The sequence below is a fragment of the Dipodomys merriami genome, unplaced genomic scaffold (genome assembly GCF_024711535.1).
Source record: "Dipodomys merriami isolate MVZ:Mamm:240054 unplaced genomic scaffold, mDipMer1.0.p SCAF_90, whole genome shotgun sequence".
Classification (NCBI taxonomy): Eukaryota; Metazoa; Chordata; class Mammalia; order Rodentia; family Heteromyidae; genus Dipodomys; species Dipodomys merriami.
The window spans coordinates 2,643,027-2,665,825 of record NW_027206513.1 but is presented as its reverse complement, the minus strand read 5'-3'; the positions used below and the strand labels follow the sequence as shown (position 1 = coordinate 2,665,825).

General features: G+C 47.3%; 1 pseudogene; it reads left to right on the top strand.

Moving 5' to 3' along the window:
• The first annotated feature begins 18,852 nt into the window (after nucleotides 1-18,852).
• On the top strand, nucleotides 18,853-22,207 carry LOC138821198 (elongation factor 1-alpha 1-like; annotated as a pseudogene).
• The last annotated feature ends 592 nt before the right edge of the window (nucleotides 22,208-22,799 follow it).

Sequence of the window (22,799 nt, the reverse complement as noted above, 5' to 3'; positions counted from 1 at the left end):
AAAAGCCGGAAGTGGTGCTGTGGCTCAAGTGGTAGAGCGCTAGCCTTGAGCTGAAGAGCTGAGGGACAGCGCCCAGGCCCAGAGTTCAGGCCCCACGACCGGACCCAAAAAAAAAAAAAAAAGAACATATATTTGTATATCCTACAAAATTAATAAGAGAGAAGGAGTGGGTAGAGAAGGGACAGGTGAAAATGTTGAAAGGGGTGATATTGATCAAGATATATTGTATTCAGGGCTGGGAATGTGGCTCAGTGGTAGAGTGCTTGCCTAGCATGCATGAAGCCCTGGGTTCAATTCCTCAGTACCACATAAACAGAAAAAGCCAGAAGTGGTACTGTGGTTTAAGTGGTAAAGTACTAGCTTCAAACAAAAAGAAGCTCAATGACAGTGCTCAGGCCCTGAGTTCAAGCCCTGGGACTGGCACATGCACAGTGTAGACTCATCTTGGTGTGTGTGTGTGTGTGTGTGTGTGTGTGTGTGTGTGTGTGTGTGTGTGTGTGTGTGTGTGTGTGTGTGTGTGTGTGTGTGTGTGTTGCTCCTGGGGCTTGAACTCCAGACTCAGCTTTGTTTTTTTATTGTGAACATACTGTACAGAGGGGTTACAATTACATGGGCAAGATAGTGAGTACATTTCTTATCAAGCATTGTAGCCTCCTCCTTTGTTTACCCTTCCCATCCCTTCCCAGCCTCCGCCCCCCCCCCCCTCCCGTCCCCTCACCCAGTCCTCCCCCTCACCAAAGTTGTAAAGTTCGTTTTCGGTATGACAACTTGTACTTCTCATTGTTGCAATGTGTCCACCTGTATCCTTATTTAAACGACTTGTTTTTCCCTTTCCCCTCCACAAATTATACAGATATCAATTACAGTGAAAGCAGGGGTTATATCGTAGGGGAGGGACATAAAAAGCAACAAAGATATAATCTTATAAATGCGTTAGAAACAAATGCATGAAAGAAAAAAACATTTAAACACATATCTTAGGGTTCATTTTCCTAACATCACCTTATCTGACCTTTTCTGCTTGACTCATACATATACTAGATATTGCAAATAAGGGAAATCATGGGACCTATGTTTCTTTGGGCCTGGCTTACTTCACTTAATATAATTTTTTCCAAGTCTTTCCATTTCCTAACAAATGGGGCAATGCCATTCTTTCTGATGGAGGCCAGACTCAGCTTTTTGCTCAAAGCTAAAGCTCTACCACTTGAGCCACAGCTCCACTTCTGGCTTTTCTGGTGCTTAGTCAGAAATCAGTCTCACAGAGTTTACTGCCTAGGCTGGCTTCAAACTACAGTCCTCAGATCTCAGCCTCCTGAGTAGCTAGGATTACAGGCAGCAGCCATTAGCACTCAGCTAGACACTTTTTAGGCATTTTTCTTTCTTCCTGTCAGTCTGAGAGCCAATGCTCCCAGCTTCCCAAGGCGGTGAGCCTCCCTGGGCAGCACACCTTGTGGGATGCGCACATATGCATAGACAGCAGAGTCAGCCTGGGAGGGCTGAGAGGGGGCCTTCTCTGGGGCTTTCACAGTCTTTCCCAGGCCCGTTCACAGTCTAGAGGCAACTTAATTTCCAAGGGGAGGGGAGATGTAAGTTAGAGCTAGCCAGGTGGCAAGAGTAGGGCAAGGGGAGCTTGGGAAAATTCCTATCCAGGCCTCTCAGGCTGAGAAGCCATTGTGACAGTGGGCCACATGTCTTTCTCCAGACGGCAGGGCTGAGTCCATGCCTGAGCATGAGTAAGGGATCCTATTCTTCTCTGCTATCAGGGCTGCCCTCGACAGGACTTGGGTTCATTTCCAGCTGCTTCAGGGAGGCTGTGAGAGAAGCTGAAGAACCAGAAGGGATTCCTTGTCATCTGCCTGACCCTCACCCGTTCAACAAAACAGAGGTGCCTTGGGGGAGAAAAATCTCTGGGTCCCATAATGGAGGGTCCACAAAAATAGCCAAGCCCTTCCTCTGGGGCCTCCACGCCATCTATGAATAGACTGTGCACCTAGGCTGGTCTGGGACTGGCTCTGGCCAAAAGTGTGCAAGGGAAGCAATGCGCCAGTCCTATATGGCTGCATCTGCAGAAGCCTTGGATGCCTCAGCCCAGACTTGGCCCTCTCCTGCCATTCCACATAAAGGGCTCCCAGCTGCAGAAGGAAAGCCCTTGTGAGGCAGATCCCAGGTGCCCTGGGAGAGCAATCTAGAACCTCCTCCCCAGCTTACTGGGTGCTGCCTATAGAGGAACAGGCCCTGTCCAGAAGAGAGCAGTCTGACTCTAAGTAAACGGACAGCCCTATTAGGTGCTGGTGGCTCACACCTGTAATCCTAGCTACTCAGGAGGCTGAGATCTGAGGATTGCAGTTCAAAGCCAACCTAAGCAGGGAAGTCTGTGACACTCTTATCTCCATTTAATCACCAAAAAGCCAGACATGGAGCTGTGGTTCAAATGGTAGAGTCCTACCCTTGAACAAAACAACTCAGAGAAAGTGCCCAGGCCCAGAGTTCAAGCTCCAGTACCACACAAAAAGAAAAGGACAAGCCGGCACCAGTGGCTCATGCCTGTAGTCCTAACTACTCAGGAAGCTGAGATCTGAGGATCATGGTTCAAAGCCAACCTGGGCAGGAAAGTCCGTGAAACTCTTATCTCCAATTAACCACCAGAAAACTGGAAATGGTGCTGTGGCTCAAGTGGAAGTGCACCTGCCTTGAGCTGAAGAGCTCAGGGACAGAGTTCAAGCCCTATCACCGACAAACAAACAAAAAAGGACAACCCAGTGAACAGAACTCAACCTGCTACCCTGGTCTGCCCTCTGCTGGTCCTGAGCTGACTTTTCTGAACCAATACCATTCTAAACCTGCTGTTGCTTTGGCCCATCCCCGTGCATTATATAAAGCTTCCCACTACAGGGCTGGCAACCACTCCTGGTGCTGGTGCTGTGACCATGGGCAGATAGCTCTAAGCAGTCATGTACGCTTTCCTGCTGAGTGCCAATCCGACCAACAATCCAAGTCCACCAGGACCCCAGGCAAGCTAAGTCAACAGCTTCATTGCTCCCTACAGCCAGGGGCACGTTCTGCTCTTCATTTTGCAATCTTGCTCTTCATTTTGCAATCTCATCTCCTTTGTTTTGGAGCCCCACCCCTCAGCAAGAGGCATTGATCTTGGATAGGAAGACATAAGAGCTCTTAAGCAGTACAATCACGGATTCAGCTGCCATTATCTTGGCCACATCAGAACCCCACCAACCCCACGGGAACAATGGTTCTACCATTGACAGCTGTAATGTCATGGTGCAGATACAGGGTAGTTCCTATACGAGAAAAGTGATCAGACTAGCTGAACAGCAAGGTGTGAAAGACCATGTTTATGGAATGTGTTCAAAAGCAATGAGGTTATAAGCCATAGAAGAGGGAAGTGCAGCATGAAGACACTCAGGAAAGCGAACAGTCTCTCGGCCCAAGTGTTTGAGTAGAGTAAGCAGTCAGGGTCATGAGCCAGTGGGAGCAGAGCAGAGAACAAGGGTCTAGGGGATGGGGTCAGGGGCTTCCTCTGGGAAAGCAGCTCAGAGAAAAAAGGGCTAGCCATTGAGAAAGAACTATGTCCAACTGTGGAGATGACAGATGGGGCAAAAGCAACCTTGCAGGAAGCCCCGAATATTCCACCGTAGGCTACCTGGTTCTGCAATGACCAATGGGTGAATTCATCAAGTAACCATAGGAAATGAGTTGTTTAGAAATGTAGATTGGCCTCCCAGGCCTTTCCTGACTCAAGAGAGGACTATTGATTGATTTCTTAATTTGTTCTTTTCTTTTATTCTTTTAGGTCTCCTTTTCTTTCTTTCTCTCTCACTCTCTTTCTTTCCTTCTTTTCTTTCTTCTCCTCCTCCTTTTCCTCTTATTCCTCATCTCCCTTCCCTCTTCTTCCTTCAGTTTTTTTCCTTTTGAAAAAGTCTTGCTATATAGTAAAGCTTTGGCCTTAAACTCACCATCCTCCTGCCTCAACCTCTACAGAGAGGGCTGGATTATAGACATGTCCCACCCAGCCCAGTTCCTTAATTTATTGAAAGACAGAAACTGCCAAAACTCACCTAAAAGGAAAAACAAAAACTAACCTAATAGTTTCACATCTATCAAAGAAATTTAAGTCATGGTTTAAACTTTTCTGAAAAGGAATTTCTAATCCTACCTAGTTTCATTGGTAAATCTCACCAAGTATTTCAAGGGCTGACACCGTTCAATATACTCTTCTCGAAAACAGAAAAGCTCTTTTATCAACAGACTCAAGAAAAATGGCAGTATCTTGCCAATTGGAGGCAGAAAAAAAGCATGTGACAAAATGGAACATGCATTTATAGTAAGTAGAAAATAAGAGGGGAAAAACCCTTAACCAGACAAATGGCACCCAAAGAAATCCTCCAGCTAGCATCCTCCTCAGTGCTGGCACATTGTATTTCCAACTACAGGACTGGAATTTTGAAAAATTAAATAAAATTTAAAATCACTTTAAAATGAAGTAATTAGGTATAAATCTAACAAAATATGCTCATATCAAAAAACTAAAAATATGGATGGAAGGAATCAAGATCTAAATAAATGAAAAGGCATAGTGTGTTCACAGACTGGAAGACTCAATATCATTACAATGTCAATTTTGATAGGTATGGTGGTACATTTCTATAATCCCAGCACCAAGGAGGCTATAGTAGGAGGATCATGAGTTCAAGGCCAGTATGGTATAAAGAATAAGACCTTGTGTCACAAGAAAAAGTCTGTAGCCAGGCACCAGTAGCTCACACCTATAATCCTAGCTACTCAGGAGGCTGAGATCTAAGGCTCACGGTTCAAAGCCAGCCTGGGCAGGAAAGTCTGTGAGATTCTTATTGCCAATAAGCCACCAGAAAATCAGAAGTGGTGCTATGGCTCAAGTGGTAGGGTGCTAGCCTTGAGCTGAAGAGCTGAGGGACAGTGCCCTGGCCTGGAGTTCAAGCCCATGACTGACCAAAAAAAAAAAAAAAAAAAAGGATTGCAATTTGAAGCTAACTCAAGCAGAAAAGTTTGTGAGACTCTATCTCCAAAATATCAGTAAAACCTAACTGGGATGGAGGTATGGTTCAAGTAATAAAGTACCAGACAGGAGCAAGCAAGTTGAGTAACTGCTAGGTCCTGAGTTCAAATCCCAGTACTTCCCCCTCCTTCCCCCACCAAAGACATCAGCTCTTCCTAGATTGATAGATTTGATGGAGCACAAATTAAAATTTTAGTATATTTGTAACTATATATGAGTAGATTGTAAATGCTTAATGAAAAGGCAGAGAAACTAGAATAACCAAAGCAATTTTGAAATAAGAATGGACTCATATTCTTAATTTATAATATTTTTTAATTCAAGATAGTACATTATTAGCCAGGCGCCGGTGGCTCATGCCTGTAATCTTAGCTACTCAGGAGGCTGAGATCTGAGGATCGCAGTTCAAAGGTAGCCTGGGCAGGAAAGTCCGTGAGACTCTTATCTCCAATAAACCACTAGAAAACCGGAAGTGGCACTGTGGCTCAAGCAGTAGAGCGCTTGCCTTGAGCAGAAGAGCACAGGGACAGCGCCCAAGCCCAGAGTTCAAGCCCCACAACTGACAAAAAAAAAAAAAAAAAAAAGAAAGAAAAGAAAAGAAAAGAAAAAAAGATAGTACATTATTAACAGAAATATTCTCATACAGGTATGATGGCTTGACTTCTGACAAAGTTGTTGAGACAATTCAATGGCAATTTAACAATCTTTCCAGAAGTAGCACTGGAACAATTGAGCATCTACTAACAAAATGTGATTTTTCAGTATAAACCTCACAGCTTATTTCAAAAGCAACCCAAAGCCAGGTGCTAGTGGCTCATGTCTGTAAGCCTAGCAACTCAAGAGGCTAAGAATCATGATTTAAAGACAGCCCGAAGGAAAGCCTGAGAGACTCTGATCTCCAATTAAGCACCTATAAAGTCAGAAGTCGAGCTGTTGCTCAACTCGTAGCCTTGAGCTAGCTTTGAACACAAATCCCCAGGGGCAGAACCCAGGTCCTCAGTTCAAGTCCTAGGACTAGCATGCACGCACGCACACACACACAAGCACGCACGTACACACGCACACACATACACACACACACACAAAGCAAAGCAACTCAAGTGCTAGGCACTAGTTGTTCACACCTATAATCTTAGCTACTTGGGAGGCTGAAATGAGGAAGATTGAAGTTTAAGGTCAGCTTGGAAAAAGTTCCAAAATATCCATTCTCAACCAACTTGTCACCCCAGCTAACAGGAGTCTGGAGTCTGGAGGATAATGGCTGTAGGCCAGCCCTGGCAGAAAACCCCATGAGATTCCATCTCAAGCAAAGCAGCAAAACATGTTGATGTGTCATTGTCAGCCCAGCTATGGCAGGGAGTGTAAACTAGGTTGATTATCCAGGCATGGACCCCAGAAGGAAAGGAGACCCTCTCTTAAAAATAACCTGGGCAAAAAAGGGCTGGAAGTGTGTCTCAGAGGTGGAGTGCTTGCCTAACAAATGTGAGGCCAAGTTCAAATTCTAATATTAACAATAACAACAACAACAAAAAACACAAAATGGGTCCTTGTAAAAGTGCAAAGCTTTAAAAATGTTAGGAGAAGCCAAGCACCAATGGCTCACCCCTATAATCCTAGCTACTCAAGGAGGCTGAGATCTGACAATCGCGGTTCAAAGCCAGCCCAGGCAGGAAAGTCTGTGAGACTCTTATCTGCAATAAACCACCAGAAAACTAGAAGCAGCGCAGTGGCTTAAGTTGTTGAGTAAGAGTCTTGAGCTGAAGAGCTGAGGGACAGCGTTCAGGCCCAGAGTTCAAGCCCCATGAATGACAAAAAAAAAATGTTAGGAGAAAATATTGTTGTAGGTTTAAACCCCAAGTTCTTAAACTTGATTGTAAAAATCTGATTGATAAAAATAAAAAGCATTAGTAAATAAGACTTCATTAAATTTTAAAAAACCTTTAACACTGTTAAGAACAGGTACAGAATAGGAGAAAATATTTACATCACAAATTAAAACTAGGACTTGTACTTGGAATATGTAAGAGAACACTCAAAAATTAGCAACAGGAAAACAAACAATCCATTTTTAAAGTGGACAAGCTGGGCACAGTGTCAGGTACCTATAATCCCAGCTACTTGGAAAGGCTGAGGTGAGAAAATCAACATAGGGAAGAGGGCTCCTATTCCTAAGGCAATAAGCACATGGGAAGATGCCCACTTTATCAGTCATTAGGGAAATGGAAGTAAAAACAAAAGAGAAACCACTACATAGCTATTAGAATGATTTGGAGCAACGTTCACAGCGTTAAATGCTGGTAAGCTGGTGGGGTATAAAATGCCATGTCTGAGATGGAATACATCTTGGCAGTTTTTTTTTTTTATAAAGTGAAACACAGCCCAGCAACCCCATTCCTACCTACCCACTCATCCAGAGAACTGAAAACTTCTGCTCATCCCAACAGCTGTAGGCAAGTGTTAGAGCAGTTCTACACTTGATTGCCAAAAGCAGGAAATGACACCAGAGGTGGTGCCGGATGTGTGGATTAGCAAACTGTGGCTCAGGCCTATCATGAACTAGTACTCAACCAGAGCAAGGATCCTAGAGTACATATACCTCATATGCATGATGCTAAGCCAGACTCAAAAGGCTGCACGCGCTTGGAGTCTACTGATGACATTCTGGAGAAGACACAGCACTTGTGCTTTAGGGGCTAGTGTGGTGTCCTTTCACAGGGGGCATGGTGCAGTTTGGAGTGGTGGAGCTGTTTACACCTGATTGCAGTGGTGGTGGTTTCCACATGAGAATATGGATACATGCTTAAATGTACATGAGAAGGTACACCCCAAATATTTGTTTCTATTTAGCTGTAAAAAGCAATGGATCAAAAAATAAATCTCAGCTAGGCCCTAGTAGCACATGCCTATAATCCTAGCTACTCAGAAGATGAGATCTGAAGATCATGGTTCAAGGCTAGCCTAGGCAAGAAAGTTTGGAGACACTTATTTCCAGCAAAAAGCCAGAAGTAGAGGCTTGGCTCAAGTAGTAGAGCACCAACCTTGGGTACAAAATGCTAAAGGGTAACATCCAGGTACTGAGTTGAAGCCCTAGTACACACACACACACACACACACACACCAGTAAAAAGATAAATCTCTCGTGGTGGAATTTGGCACACTGAGACAGCTGATCAAGAGAGCAGTTTGGGGAGGGAGACCCCTGAAATATAACAATTTCATCCTACTATGAGGCAGGGGTTGGCCCAGCAAATGGGATGATGGGGTAAGATGCAGGAATGTTACATTTTCCTTCTTCCTGTTTTTCCAGTGGGAAGGCCATAGAGTAGTGCTTACCACCTCCCCTTTACCCAGACACCAGTAAAATGACTCAGGACAGATACGTTGCTGGGGGACAGTGGAAAGTCCTGGGGGGCAGCAGGAAAGAGACAGGATGGTATATCCCTGAGATGGCTGCCCTAGGGCCTACAGAGGGAAGCCTCCCACTGCCCTTTAGCATATGCACAGATATTCATGCATACACATATACTGTAACACATACCCCACAGTCATTCACGAGTACGTGTACCCTGAAATATCCCACACACAGATAGACATTTACTATACATAGGCTATGACACACACATCCCACAGACATTCATATGTGAACACACCCTGTGACACTAACACATTCATGTGCATATACACTAATATACACACATATTCACATGTACACAATCTTGTAACACAACAAAGATTAGTATAGTGTGCACACACTATACTAATACTTGCACAAACATCCTAAAACATACAACACAGATGCTCACATGTGCATACACTAAAACTTACAAAACAGAGACGTTCACATGTACATATACCCTATAACACACACATCACAGTCATATGGGTAATCATCCTGTAACACAACACAGACATTCACATGTGCACATACCTTGTAATGCATGCAACACACTCACATATACTAGAATGCACACAACACACGGAACTCACACATGCATCCACCCTGTAACACACAACATGCAGGCATTCACATGTGTGCACATACTATAACACACAATACCACAGACATTCACATGTATATACATCCTGTTACACATACATGCTTTTCATGATTCTAAGCCTGCATCCTCCCAGAACTCCTCTACCCTCAGTCCTGTCCTCATCCTCAATGAGTAACTCCCAAAGTTAGAATTGCCCTGGGTCTTGGGCACCTTCTTTGTTAGACTCAGTAAGGGGCAGTTTTCAACAACATGATGTCCCAGCCAACTGAATCAGAGTGTCTGGGGTGAGGCTGGCACCAGACTTCTGGAAGCCCCTCAGGTGAAATAATGTACAGCCAAAATCTGCCCAGAGACTGCCTGGCCCTACAAGTAACGGTCAATCCCATGCCAGGGTCCATCAGAGCACAAGAGGAAAAACAGGGGCAGGGAGGGGACCTGTTTAGAGTGGGGGGGGGGGTGTCAAAGGCCCTTGAAGAGAAATACTTATCTGAGCAGCCAACTCAAAGATGAGGAACTGGGAAGATTTGTGCCACAAATGTGAAGGCCTTAGGGCCCCCCCAGACTGGGGCTGGAGTGGAGTAGGAATCTGGGAGCCCCATCACCTAGGGCTGTGTAAGGACAGTTTCATTTTAATTTTGAAATGACCGTCTAGAGACAATCCTTTTTGCACACACACGCACATGGGATTGGAACTCAAAGTGTGATCCTCAGATCTTAGCTTCTTGTGCAGGTATGAACTACAGGCACCCAGCATTTTGTTCCCTTTTCCTTTACCCGCGATAGGAGCTTTGCAGATAAGGAAAGCAAGGTTTCCAGGTAAGGAGTCTGAGAAGCCTGGATGCAGGGGGCCAGGGATTAGATCCTGATCTCCTGGAAGCAGAGCTGGGGAGCACTCACTTCTGCCTCTGCAGAACATGCATGCAACTCTCCTTATCTCAACTGTTTTCTGAGCAACCTTAGGTGACAGGCACCTGCCCTATTCCAGAGGGTCTGAGCAGCTAAGATCAAGTGATGGCAAGGGCCACATTCCTGAGCTTCTCTGAGCATATGTCTGCCCTGTTCCTCCACAGCCAGAACAGGGAGCTGGCTTGGGGAAGTACCTTCTGTGTAAAATACTTCTCCCATTGATGCTTGCATTATCTGCAAAATTGGTGGGAGTTCTCACCGCCCTGGAGGGTATGTTCATTATGGCTCCAAACTGGGCTTCTGTCACCGTTTGCTTGGTGGCTTCCTGTAATTCTCATTTCTCACCTTCTGAATTATGATCATCATTGGTCTGAAGAAAGTTCTCCGGCTGGAATCCCTTCCTGCTCTGAGATGGCTTCTAGGAGACCTAAGGCAATCATGCCTGGCCCAGTATAAACAGATGCCTGCAGACAGGAGCTCAACAGAAGACTATGACATTTATACCATTCCTTCTTGGCTGTATGGCCTTAGAAAGTCACTCTCTCTGGATTTCAACCCTCCCACCGACACAATGGGGGCGACAACACCCCCCCTTCCCACTTCCTTGTTCTGAGAAACAAGCACCTGGAAGACCTATCAAGAGTTCTAACATACTGGGCTGGGAAGGTGGCTCAGTGGTAGAGCGCTTGCCTTGCATGCCTGAGGCCCTGGGTTCGATTCCTCAGCACCACATAAGCAAAAAGAAAAAAGCCGGAAGTGGCGCTGTGGCTCAAGTGGTAGAGTGCTAGCCTTGAGCTGAAGAGCTGAGGGACAGCACCCAGGCCGAGTTCAGGCCCCACGATCGGACCCAAAAAAAAAAAAAAAGAGTTCTAACACACAGGAGACACTCATGCTGGCATTGTTGGGGTAGCTGGGGGGTCTGTTGGGGTAGTTGGGGTGGGGAAGACTTCAAGGAGAGGAGTTCCTCACTGTCAAGTGTGATGGACTTAACAAGTGTGTGTGTGTGTCTGTGTCTGTGTGTGTATGTGTGTGTTTGCGAGCCCGCGCGCCAGTCCTGGGGCTTGAACTCAGGGCCTGAGCACTGTCCCTGAGCCTCTCTGTGCTTAAGGCTAGCACTCTACCACTTGTGCCACAGTGCCACTTCAGGCCTTTTCTGTGTATGTGGTATTGAGGAATCGAACCCAGGGCTTCATGCATGCTAAGGAAGCACTCTACCACTAAGCTACATTCCCAGCCCGTTAAATCAATTCTTAATGGCTTGTGAACAAATGAATCTGACCAAGTAAATGAAGATTTGAACACATATGAATAGTAAAAAGAGAAGGGAAAAGAAAGACAGACAACAAGCTGCTTGTCTGGGTGAGTTTTCCAGGTTCAGGATGAGGCTGCCTCAAAATCAATTCTCCCAAACCCCTGTACCCGGGAAATGCTAGCAGCTGCTGAGAAGTTCTGTGGGTGTTCGAAGTGTGATTAAGAATATGTCGCTTAGAAATGTAAATGCTGGCTGGAGGTTGGAGGGCAGGGACACTCTCCAGCTAAACCAGGTGGCCTGGGGCTCTCCGGAGACCCACAAAAGACACAGTGTCTCAGCGCTCCCTGGATTTCCTCCCGCTGCTTGCGATGCCCACGCTTTTGCGCAAACTTCTCAACTACAACTACACCCGCAATGCCTCTGACCGTGTACCATAATTCCTCTTTAAACGCTGAGCCCCAAACCAAGCCTCCAAACCAACCATCCAAGTCCAAGACCCCGATCTGCGGGTCTCGGCGTGGCCGCCCTCACGGGTGGGACGAGAGAGAGAGGGGTGCAAGGACACTGACCTGGGCCGCCCACGACTTGGAGCAGACGAGGAGCACCAGCAGGAGGAGCGCGCTCCAAGAGCCGGGCACCATCTTTGCCATGGGAGCTTTGCTGCTGGGGAAGGGCTTGTCACTCCGGGTGTCCTCCTGGCAGAGTCGTTCCAGCGATGCTGCAGGAGCGTCTGCGAGTGTGGGGCGCCGGCCGGCCGGGCCGGGAGGAAGGAGGCGCCCGAGAGCACGGCCTCCGGCCCGCGGGGATCGGCGCCGCCCAGCCCGCAGCGCTGCCCGCCACAGTCCGGGGCCAGGTGCGCGACGGCACGTCAAGTCCCACCCCGGAGCCCCCGCGGCTCCCAGAGTCGGCCGCCGCCGGCAGGAGGCCGTCCGGCCCCGCGGGGAGGCGCCAGCCCCTGGGCCAAGGCCGGGGAAGGAGGGGCTGCCCAGCTAGGAATGCGCCCGGGAGCGCGCCCAACCCGCTCCCGGAGGAGGCCGGCGCCACGCCGACCACGACCACGAGGACCGGGACCGGCGCGGGCATCCTCAAGGCCCTGGCAGGGGCAGGGAGGCCGGTGCCCCGGAGAGATGCCGGTGACCTGGAGTCCATGCTGCCTGCTCCATTTGTCTACTGCCCTCATTTCCCACCAGGGGCCACTAGCTTCCCGTGGACCAGTGACAAGTGACCGAGGGAAGATGGGAACCTAAGTCTGTCCTACTTCAAAGCCTACACAAAGACGTGTCCTCCATTCATGGACATGGTCCGTGTGGCCAGGAGATGGTTTCCTAAGCTTGGCATGATTTAATGGTTTAGACTAAGTTCTCCATGGGAGGAAGCTGGTCTTTTAAAAGTTGTGTGTGTGTGTGTGTGTGTGTGTGTGTGTGTGTGTGTGTGTGTGTGTGTGTGTGTGTGTGTGTGTGTGTGTTGGGATGGGTATTAAGAGCACACACGGGGGGGGGGCTGGGAAGGTGGCTCAGTGGTAGAGTGCTTGCCTCATATGCATGAGGCCCTGGGTTCGATTCCTCAGCACCACATAAGCAGAAAAGGCCTGGCTCAAGTGGTAGAGCGTTAGCCTTGAGCTGAAGAGCTGAGGGACAGCGCCCAGGCCCAGAGTTCAGGCCCCACAACTCACACACAAACACACACACACACACACACACACACACAAAGCACAAAGCACACAGGCACAGTGTTCTCCTCCTAACAGTGTCTTCTCAAAAGGAATATGAAAATCAATTTTCAACCCATGCTGGGTTGTAGAACCTTGCTAATAGCATCAGGAAATGCTGCAAGGAAAGACCAGATGCATTCCTGCACCCAGGGGCTGCCCAAGAACCAGATGTCTAACACCAAACCTCTTGGAGAATACAATTTAACTTCTACCGGAAGCAAGTTTTCTGAAGGCAATGCTGCCCATGTCCCTGTACACACTGAGTCCTGTCAATCCCCAAATCTACTTTGGGGCTCATTCACATTTCACTCCATGGATACTCACTCAGACCACAAAGCAGAGTTCAGAAGACTACAGACTAGATTGAGAAGCTGCTTTCCATTGGAAGTACCATAGCCTGGCTGGCTTACAAACGATAGAATTATAATTATAACAATTGTATTCATCACAAGTCTGGAAGCCAAAAGTCCCAGACCAAGACGCCAGACACTAAATTTATTGGTAAGAGCCAATTTCCTGGTCCATGGACAGTGATGTCAGCTTCTTTCAAACTTCTATGGTGGGCAGGTAGACAAGCTCTCTGGGTGGATCTTTTGAGAAAACAACCTTCATGACCTAATAATCTTCCAGAGACCACACTCTCACACCATTGCCTTAGGGGTTAGGTTTTCAATATATGAACTGGGGTTGTTGGGGTGCCAGGTAGTCCCCTGGAAAGCATAGGTCATGGTGCAGGCTGGTCACTCAAGGGTTGGGTTCCTAGGAAAGCCTACTGATTTCTCCCTTGATCCTGTCTGATCAGGGGGAGGGGAAGACCCACTCCTCCTGTTTTGTATTCCTAGTTGAATGTCATAAAGGGAGACGTAATCACAACACTGCTTGTCCCTATCCAGGTAGAAAGGATGGGACAGTGGGTGGCAGTTTTCTTTTTGTTGTTGAAGGTCTGTTTGTTTTGAGACAGGGGCTTGCTGTATAGCCTAGGTTGGCCTCACACTGCCATTCTTTTGCACAGTATCCTGAAAGCTAGGATTACAAACATGAACCTCAATGGCTGGCTGAGATGGTGAGTTTCTGCCTCCATCTCCCACATTATTTGTTGTCTATGCCAAAAGCCCAGGACCTATTCCCTGGCCCTGGTCTCCTCCTGTGAATGAAAGGTTTCATTCTATTTGGTATGGCTGTTTAGTCTGTGCTTTACCTCACCTTTTGGCTATGTGGCTTCTCTGGAAGGCCAAGTGCTCTCAGCTGGGTTCTAGTTGCATGCTGGGAAGTGGACAATGAGCAGATGTGAGAAAACCTTCTCTCCTCCAGCCCATCCTCAGACTCACAAAGATGGAAGACACTCCTGATTTCCCAGAAAGCAAGTGGGGGGGAATGGCGGGGGGGGGGGGAGCAAAATATGGTGAAGGGACTGGCCAAGACTGGAAATTTCAAAACCTTCTCTCAGAAGGTTTTGCTTCCAGGGCAGACCATTTGATTCTGTCTCCCTTTCACTGTTAGGATGCTACATGTGTCCACAGTCTTACAAGTTTAAGCGTTTTATTTACAGGAAAATGGGCATCCCTTCCCTGCCTTTTATTCCCGTTCTTTCTCCTGATCTCCACCCATCCCTTTCATTTTTCAAGTGTTTGAACATGGATTTTTGTTCTCATTCTCATTTACTAATTTCCATTTATTACCTTTTCCCTATGGCTGCTGCCTCTGTTCAGTGCTCGTGTCTGGTCTGAATTAACCTCCAAGACCTGACCCCTTCTCTCTTTCTCTCTGTCCTCAACTACCCTGGATCTGCAGGAACTGGAGCAGCCCCTCCACAGCCTGGGACGTGCCAAGGCTGCCAGAACGCAGACAGCCTGTGAAAATAAGCTGGGAGCTCCACAACTAGGACTCTGAAACTTCACCTTTGAATGGGCCTATCAGCAACTTTGTTCCTTCTTTTTCCTCTCCAGTTTCCAGAAGAATGTCTGGAGCATTGGGGGATTGGCTTGATGGGATCAGCACATCTAAAAAAACATAGCTGTGAAGGTTTCAGGCAGGGCGACCTGTGGCATCCAGGATGGGTGCTCTGATGTAGTCCATTCTTCCTATAATGTGGGAATGCAAAGCCAGAGGGGAAGATTTGCTACAGAAATCTAGGCTGAACACCCAAGCAAAGGCAACATTCAGTCTGAAACAGTATTACCAGGATTATCCTCTGGGGTTCCTACGGGCCCCTTGGGGTTCCCCACACCATGTTGCTTGCTCTTTTGGTTCATGGGCTTCTTGATTCACCTATGGTGTAATCTTCCTGTCAGTTCCATTCCTGTGCCCTACATCAAGCTGTGCCCCTAAATGAAGCACCTACCAAGGGTCCCAGGAACAAAGCCCAGAATGTTAGCCTGACCCAGGAAAAGTAGGGAGGGGGAGGAACAAGGGGGAATCACTCTGCAGGAGGGCAGTGACTTCATTCAATTCATTCATTACACAAATATTTACCCAGTGCCAACGTCAAGCATGGCCCTGAGCCAGGGACTACATTATGGTTTCACAGTATATCTTAGCTTTAACCAACAAAGCTATGCAGCCTTTCATTGAACACTGAAGAGATTGTCTGCTCATGAATGATGTCAGGACAACCAGAAGAAACTGCCCCTCCCCTCACCCCCAGAAAACCTTTTCCAACTGTATCAGATGAGGCCTCGAGAAAAGTAGATTTCACTCTGACATAATTAAAGATTACACATCAGTTACTATCTGCCAAAGGGAGAGAAACTGAAACTCCATATGTGATATTTCTCATGGAAGTCCGAAGGCCTCCGGAAAGAACAAGGTGGTATATGTTGTTACTCACATAGCTTGGGAAGTCAGACAAGCCTGGGCCAAACATTAGCCTACCTGTGCTACCACCTGTGCTACCTTCAGCTCTCCTACCCTCATTTGCAGCTCAACTTTCCCTCATTTATACACTGAAACAAAAGTATTTAGCCATTACAATGAGATTTCAAAATAGCAAGTGCTAGCATGATGTTTGGCATAAAGGAGATGCTCAGTTAAAGGGACATGGGCCATACTGACTGATGGTCCTTCCTGCAGGCAGTAGAATAAGGGAGCAACACTACAGGACCGCCTCTCACAGCCCCACCCCTTTGCTATGCACAGGTGTTTTCATAGTCCTCCTGACAAGCTGGTGAAGGGGCCCTGTGAGTACTCCCATTTATGGTTGGGAAAATCAAAGTCAGAATGCTTCAAGATATTTATCCAACACATAACTGAAAGGCTTCCCCCAGAAACTCACTCAAACACATGGTCACTGTAAGGGTTGCCGTAAGGAAACTCCTACATGGTTCAAGGGAAGAGAGTTTATTGAGAGCAGGAGAGAGTAAACTGCCAGCAGCACTAGACGAAGTAGGGCAGAGCAAGAGGGATTATGGAAGGAGGAGAGAGATTATATAGGGGAGGACAGGGGAGGGAATGTGGCCACAGTGAAAGCAGAGAATGACCTCAAAGGCTGGGAAATAACCTCAGAGCCTGGGGTCCTCCCACTGCCCCAGGCATGCCAGTTGCCTAGGTTACAGGTGCTGGGTGGGGACTTGTAAGGTGCATGGGGAGAGAGCCAAGGAAAGGGACATTTCTCCCGGGCAGACCTTTTGATAGTTATAAAGAGGTGCCAACTCTTTCTGGTTACTTCTGCTGACAAGGGGCGTCAACATTAGGGGTAGAAGGCAGAGATGTTCTCCGGTCCAGGAGAAGGCAGTGGTAACAGTTCCTTGGTGGTGAATATGCACATGTGTCTTTAGATGAAATCTGAAAGAAGTCTTACCAGGCAGGGGCTTGTGAGGTGGGAAAGAAGAGCAGGTGTACCTTGGAGCATCATCGGTATAGAAAGGGCAGGAGCAGAAGCCTTTTTACTCTTTTTTTTTTTCTTTTGCCAGTCCTGGGTCTTGAACTCAGGACCTGTACTCTGTTCCTGAACTTCTTTTGCTCAAGGCTAGCACTCTAGCACTTGAGCCACAGTGCTACTTCAGACTTTTTCTGTGTATGTGGTACTGAGGAATCATCCCCAGGGCTTCATGCATGCTAAGCAAGCACTCTACCATTAAGCCACATTCCCAGCCCCGCTTTTTTACTCTTTTTTTTTTTTTTGTCGGTCATGGGGCTTGAACTCTGGGCTTGGGCATTGTCCTTGCACTCTTCAACTCAAGGCAAACTGTCTACCTCTTGAACCACAGTAGCACTTCCAGTTTTCTGGTGGTTAATTGGAGATAAGAGTCTCATGGACTTTCCTGCCTGGGCTGGCTTTGAACTGTGATCCTCAGATCTCAGCTTCCTGAGTAGCTAGGATTATAGGCGTGAGCCACCAGCACCCAGCCCCTTTTCTACTCTTGACAGAAGAAACCACTGTGGCTGTCCAAGCTTAACTGCAGTGGGAGTGGTCAGCAGGACCTGATAAGAGCCTGTCCACTAAGTCCACTAAGGATATAACCAGGCAGATTAAGAGTCTTGAGGGCTGGGAAGGTGGCTCAGTGGTAGAGTGCTTGCCTTGCATACATGAGGCCCTGGGTTCGATTCCTCAGTACCACATAAGCAGAAAAAGCCAGAAGTGGCACTGTGGCTCAAGTGGTAGAGTGCTAGCCTTGAGCTGAAGGGCTGAGGGACAGCGCCCAGGCCCAGAATTCAAGCCCCACAACTGACCCCCCCCCAAAAAAAAGATTAAGGGTCTTGAGAAAGACTTGATTCCCACCAAAACTGGGGGAGAAGGAAAGGGGCCTTGATGAGTTGAAGGAGACATGGGAATTTAGAGAGTAAATCCCTCCCTAGAAGGGGTATGGGATAGGGGGATAAGATGAGAAAGGAATGTGAAAAGGCAAAAATACCTATTCCTCGTGGGACCAGTCTGTTAGTTGCAGAGCAAGTAGGAAGCCTGTCTGCACCCACCATGATCTGGGAGGGAAAAGACAGGCCAGAATGGTGCCCATATCCAAAAGAAAGGATACAAGTAGTTTGTCCGCAGCCTGAAGAGATACGCTGGGCTCCTCCATTGTGATGTTTGTGGGATCCAGTAGCCCTGGGTACCATCAGTCTTCCATTGCCAAGCCAAGTATCTTGGATAAGTTGGGCTCCTCCCTGTGTGTGTGTGGGGGGGGGGTGCGGTAGCATGCTGGAGGGTCTGGCCCACCTTATAGAGACAAGGAGAGACAGTTAACTCCCCAGTGTCCAGGCAGTGGTCATGGAGTAGGGCAAGCTCTTGCCTAGTAGCTTTTCTTGCCACACTTAAAGCATGATTTGGGTGGTGTGTGTTGGGTGCCTCTTCTTTGAGGAGCCTGGAGGGTAGCAGCCAGAAGCAGGCTTTTTTTTTTTTTTTTCCCCTATCATGGGCAGCCTTAGTGACATTTTTCTGTTCCTTCTGGTTGTTGAAAACCTTAAAAGCCATGCTCGCCAGATCTCGTTGGAGGGTTTGAGAGCCATCCTCAGCCTTTTTCAACACACACACACACACACACACACACACACACACACACACACACACACACACACACACACATCAGGTGCTGACTGAGAGATAAAATGTGTATTAAAGGACCACTATACCTTCCTTTGATTCTGGGATCAGCTTAGCATAACGCTGGAGTGCCACCATGAGGCCATCAAGAAATGCGGCGGGGTTTAATGGTTTCTGGGTAACTTCCTCTAGTTTATTATGGCTGATCACAAGGCAGGCTGCCTTCTGCAGGCACCACCAGCAGCTTACCATCCTATTTTTGTTTCCCCTCTGGAACATGGTTTTGGTAATCCCAATGGGACTCTTCCCTGGGCACAGCTGTCACCCTTACTGAGAAGGTATTGTCTAGGTAATGGGTTTCATTGGCATGTGCCTGGGCTGCAACTCAAACCTTTCCTTTTCCTGGGGGTGGGGGGGGGTAGGGGTAAGGGTGGAGGACAGGATTGCATATAAGTCATGCCAAGTGAGGTCATAGACCTGAATGAGGTATTTAAACTCTTTGCTATAATTATTAAGGGTGTTGGGAGTATGATTCCTGTCACTTCTCAATCTGAGAGAGGTCAGTCATTGAAATGGAGATATGAACTTCCTCCACCCCTGCACCTCCCACAGAGGATATAAGAGGCCTTGGAATGTGGCTTAGTGGTAGAATGCTTACTTGGCATGTGTGAAGGGCTGGGTTTAATTCCTCAGTACCACATAAACAGAAAAAGCAGGCCATGGTGATGCACATCAGTTATCAATGAGGAGGATGAGGCAGTATCATGAGTTTGAGACAAGCCTGAGTCTCAGATAAACTGAAAGCTGAGTGTGAGCGTGGTTATCACCATTGACATCTCCTTGTGGAAATCTGAGACCAGCAAGTATGTATGATCATTGTTGATGTCCCAGGACACACAGAGACTTTATCAAGAACATGATGACTAGCACATCCCAAGCAGGCTGTGCTGTTCTGATTGTTGCTCCTGGTGTTGGTGAATGTGAAGTTCATATCTCCAAGAATGGGCAAACCGGTGAGCATGGCCTTCTGTTTTACACACTGAGTATGAAACAGCTCATGGTCAATGTTAACAAAATGGATTCCACTGAACTACTATACAGCCAGAGGAGATACAAGGAAATCACTAAGGAAATCAGCACCTACAATAAGAAAATTGGCTACAACCCTGACACAGTAGCATTTGTGCAAATTTCTGGTTGCAATGGTGACAATATACGGGAGCCAAGTTCCAATATGCCTTGGTTCCACTGGCAGTGCCAGTGGAACCACCTTGCTAGAGGCTTTGGTTTGCATCCTGCCACCAACTCGTCCCACTGACAAGCCTTTGTACCTGCCCCTTCAGGATGCTTACAAAATTGGTGGTATTGGAACCACCCGTGTGGGCCAAGGGAAGACTGGTGTTCCCAAACCTGGCTTGGTGGTCACCTTTGCTCCTGCCAATGTCACAACGAAGTGAATTGTGTGGAAATGCATCATGAAGCTTTGAGTGAAGCTCTTCCAGGAGACAATGTGGGATTCAATGTCAAGGGCATGTTTGCTGTAGCAATGTTGCTGGTGACAGCAAGAATGATCCAACCAAACAAGCAGCTGGCTTCACTGCTCAGGTGATTATCCTGAACTATCCAGGCCAAATCAATAGGTCCCTGGGTTGGATTGTCACACTGTCACATTGCTTCCAAGTTTGCGGAGCTGAAAGGGAAGATCGATTGCCATTCTGGTAAGAAGCTGGAAAATGTCCCTAGCTACTTCAAACATCTGGTAACTAGGGGAGAGAGAGCGTGGTAGACTGGTTAAGAATAATCTGTCAGGGCTGGGAAGGTGGCTCAGTGGTAGAGCGCTTGCCTTGCATGCCTGAGGCCCTGGGTTCGATTCCTCAGCACCACATAAGCAAAAAGAAAAAAAGCCGGAAATGGCACTGTGGCTCAGGTGGTAGAGTGCTAGCCTTGAGCTGAAGAGCTGAGGGATAGTGCCCAGGCCCAGAGTTCAGGCCCCATGACTGGAACCCCCCCCCCAAAAAAAAGAATAATCTGTCAGAGGTAGAGTGCTTGCCTCACATGCATGAAGCCTGTACATTCAATTCCTCAGTACCATATAAACAGAAAAAGTGGGAAGTGGCACTGTGGCTCAAGTGGTAGAATGCTAGCTTGGACACAGGAGAGGCTCAGGAACAGAGCGCAGGCCCCGAGTTCAAGCCCCAAGTCTGGCAAATAAAATAAAAATCAGTCAGAGGCTGTGGCTGGATTGAACTGGTTAAGGGACCCAACAGGAAGTCTTGGTAGATGTCTGGATTACAGAATATGGATAGGAGATCCAGGAAGCTTCCAAGGCTAACCGTCCTGAGTCTAAGGCTCATTTTAAGTTCCTGTTGAGTTAAGAGGCAGGTATGAACATTAAGCATGCTCATTAACCATTTCTCTTGATCTCCCAACTCTGGTTAATTTTGACCATTTCTCTTGATCTCCCAACTCTGGTTAATTTTGAAAGGGCAGGCACAAAATGGTTCCATTTAGGATGTGACATCATCTCTTCTTACTCCTCTCCATGGTCCCTTGTTCTTCGGACTGGCTAGGTCTCCGGGGTCTAGGTGCTGGTCAGTCACAGGATTTGAACTCAAGGTGTGGGCACTGTCCCTGAGTACTTCTGTACCACATGGGAGTTTCCTTTTGGCAACCCTTACATCTGGCGCACAGAATCCAGGAGAACACAGAGTCAGGAGTCATTAGATTCCTTCCTCTTTTTCTCTGAGAGTTAATACTCCTCCTTGACTTTCCCTCCTCAGACAAAAGTGCTGGAAGCTGGAGGAACCCCACCTTGGACTTCTTGCCTTTACTATTGCTGGCTATGCATCTACCATACCATCTCCTCTCTACGTCTGGTAAGTGACTGACTGTTCTACAAGCCCTCTGCAGTTTGTCTGTGTAGATCTGGCCCCATGCCACCGGGTTCCTAGGCCTCCTTGGCCAGTCATTTCCCATTTTGGGATTGCCTAAATTGAGGACTCTGACCCTGACTCTGGAAGAGGCACTGGGGATGGAGAGGGGCACCTTCCATCCCTAACCTCTGAACACTCACCAGACACCTCCCCTTTTAGGTCTACGTGGCCAAACCTTCCATGTCTTATGAGACTCTACCCCCTATGTCCTATGGGACCACACCCCATGTCCTCCCCAGATTCCCTGACCAAGTTTCTGGTTACAGTGGGGTGCCGCCAGTCACAGGTGAGCTGGGACACTCCCTTGAGATGTCTCCTTTGCTTTTCAGATATTGTCCTACTCAAGTCCAAATGCCTTATAGGCTAGAAATTTGGTCTCAATAGCCCAACCTTTTGCTGTGCCCTCAAGAATGCGACACAGGCTGGGTCTTGGGGACCCCCCTCTAGGTTCCCCATCAAGGGCTAGCCGTTCTGGGTTTGAAATCAGATCTAAAATCATATCTTTATGTCAATGGTCCTGGAATTTGTGTTAGTTGGGTAGGATACCTACACATGAAAATAATTACTCTGAAAGAAGGTTTTAGGGTTTTCACGTAGAGTATGTTCATTATACAAAGGAGTTTCATTGTGATTCTTCTAAACATGCATAGGATGTACTGTATCATATTCACCCCCTTCCTTATATATGCCTTACCCACCCTCTTTCTGTAATCTTAATAGGCTTCATTATTCTACTTTCATACATACATCATATTCCCTCTTCTTTTGTTTTCTCTCCTCCCACAGGTTCTCCCCTCAAACAGCCCAGCTTTTATATTTATGTCATATTTTTAGGTTTCAGTTTCACATATGAGAGAAAACATGTGATCATCTTTTGAGTCTGGCTTATTCCCTTAACATGATAATCTCCAATTCCATCCACTTCCCTGCAAATGACATAATTTCATTCTTCTTTACGGCTGAATAATACTCCATCTGTATAATATGCTATAATATTTTAAGTGTCAGTACTGTGGCTTAAACTCAGGGCTTGCTCAACAATGTTGGAAGCCAGACAGCCCTCAGGACAACAGTCCTGAGCCTTCTCACCTCTGTCCATCTCCTGAAGCAGCAACAGCTGATTGACCAGGATGTTTCTCTCATCTTAATTAAACTAGATATTGAGCTCAGCTATCTTTAACTGGAGGCCTTCTGTTTTCCATATGATTAAAGCTGCTGGCGCCTGCTGAATGCTGTTTAACATGCACATCTTGACCTTTCTTTGCCCTTTCCTGTGCAAAAACTATAAAGAAATACACTGGATGAAAGCTTGGGCTGCTTCAGTCTCCCAGATTTCTGGTACTGCCTGTCCACCTGGTCCCAGCTAGAGAGAGGGGGGGGGGGAGTCTTCCTCAGTCTTCTATGAACTTCCCTCAGAAAACAGCTTGACATGACTGGTCTGAGCTTGCTTGCTCAAAGATGGTATTTTAC